Source organism: Nelumbo lutea, chromosome 3 (genome assembly GCF_056320005.1).
Source record: "Nelumbo lutea isolate HS-2025 chromosome 3, American lotus-T2T, whole genome shotgun sequence".
NCBI lineage: Eukaryota > Viridiplantae > Streptophyta > Magnoliopsida > Proteales > Nelumbonaceae > Nelumbo > Nelumbo lutea.
In genome coordinates this window covers 15765839-15768005 of record NC_142686.1, presented here as the reverse complement: position 1 = coordinate 15768005, position 2167 = coordinate 15765839, and the positions used below count along the sequence as shown (strand labels likewise).

The following is a 2167-nucleotide window of genomic DNA, read 5'->3' as shown; positions in this document are numbered from 1 at the left end:
ATTCATGTAGAAAGTAGAAATTAGAAACCCATACAGTCTTGACTCTTGACTCTTGTCTATGAACTATGATTGATGGACCCCAACGAATAATGAATTATTGACCTCGTGATATTGAGTCCCTTATGCACCGTAAAATCTCATATATATTATTAACAAATTTGTCACCAACACTACTAATCGATCGAGTAATTCAAAGATTCCTTTCCTGTTTATCTTCTCACCAACATTCCTTTGACATTCTAAATTCTAATACGTTGGAGTGAAGGGAAGAAGATGATGATGATGATAGTTGACAAATATACAGAGCTAGCATTACCATCACTGAAGCACTATCAATATCTCATTTCTACCGTTTCCTTTGAATTTGAATTTGAATTCCCCTGTAAAAGAAAACAAAATGAAATCAACAAATCAAGAATAGAAACTTTCCCTCTATATGAGAATTAATAATGCTTCAATAAAGTCTTAACGGCTATACAAATCTCTGAAAAATTCATGATTTGCACTCGTAGAAGCTACTAAATGCTAAAGCTTTCCAGCTTCCGTTATAGAAGTTTAAATTAGACAGGAAGAAAAAAAAAAAAAAAAAAAAGAAAGAGATACAGAAGAGCAGACACCAAAACCGATAGCCACCTTTAGCACCACGGAAGAATCTCCTTTATTAAAAGAGACATCTCTTCCAAACCCTACAAATCGAGAACAGAAGTTACGGCAGAACCAGAGAAAAGAAGAATAGAAAGAAAAAATCGTTTAGACAACAAGAACAGAAGAAGAATTAGTTTAGTAGCAAAATAGGGTAAAACCTTGAGAAAAGGAGAAAGACAGAAGAGCTAAAATAAGAAAAACTGCTGCGAGAAAGCATGAGCGACCCATTATTTCTATCCGACTTCCAGCAAATGGGTTGTTCTTGGATGTCAGAATCTTGGCCGGTAACGGTAAGTCCCGATCAGAAGACAATTTCTACTCTGAAAACCGCCTTTGGGTTCAGATCTCGAACATTAAAAGCGTACTTTTACGAGTAGTGGACAGTAGATCCCGCCACCTATAGCTATAGTGGTATCCAGACGTGGGGGTCGACGTTCCTTTTTATAGTTTAGTTTACATGGATACACAGATAAACAATTCCCATCTTTAAAAGCAGAAACTACTGCTCTGCTCGTGGTCGTGAGGTTCTACGAAACCGCTGTTTTCCAATTTGGAAGGCTCCATGACCATGGCTGATTCGGATCATGTGTTTGATTAAGTGTATCGAATCTATGATACGGATAGTTTTTATTCTGAGTCAACCCATAGAAATATAATACTAATGCATCTATTTTCTATCAGAATCCTTCATGTCAGGTCAATATTTTAAGGCATGAAGTCGTGCATTTAAAGTGGGGTAATCGGGTCACCAGGGCTTTCCATATCCTCTAGACGGCCCAGCTTTTTCGAGCTGTCACCTTGAAGATAAGCATGGTTACTGTCTCAATCATGGGAATGGGATCCTCTAGAAATTAGAAATGTATCCTCTTCCACTGTCCATGTGGAGAAGGTGGGGCCTTCGGCACATGAACAGAGGCCAGAGGGTGGTGGGAGCAGTTGCCACCTGGAAATTATTGGATCGAGTAAGACTTTCACTGAATAGACCAACTAGCATTACCCATATATAAATTGGGGAATATTATTAGCTTTATCCCCCCAGTCCCTTGTGAATGCCGAAATGGGTTTCGCTAAAAGCCAAAAAATACAGCAGACGTGAGTGGTTCGAGCCTCAAGGTTTGACTATTTTGCACGGGCTACTGCTGCCTTCATAGATTCACGAGCGTACGGATTTGCTCAACTAACTAAAATTTGTCAAAAGGTAGTGGGAATGAGTCCGATTCTGCTCTCACACAGCGCGCCTCACAATTCAGTGGGAATGGGCCTACCCATTGTGGAACATAAAATAGATGGAAATAATTTGAAATCAGAGTTGGGTCTCACATTATGCATGTAACTCGGCCTAATAAGCTGAAAATTAAAGCTGACTTCTTGCTTGGTATAATACCATTACCAAGAAAACCCACTATCTTTTTGAAGGGATCGACCTTAATTACCAATTTTCCTTACTGGTGAGCAACGTTTTCGAACCGTCGTTGATTCGGACAGTCAGACCGTTCGGATCAGAAACCGGTTTTTCGAATGG

General features: G+C 39.4%; 1 long non-coding RNA gene across 1 annotated transcript; it reads right to left on the bottom strand.

Moving 5' to 3' along the window:
* Positions 1–332: 332 nt before the first annotated feature.
* On the bottom strand, positions 333–1321 carry LOC148863167 (uncharacterized). Its single transcript, XR_016109187.1, has 3 exons — positions 804–1321; positions 634–686; positions 333–380 (listed from the first exon to the last, which is right to left on the bottom strand). It is a non-coding gene; the product is annotated as an uncharacterized LOC148863167 (long non-coding RNA).
* Positions 1322–2167: the final 846 nt, after the last annotated feature.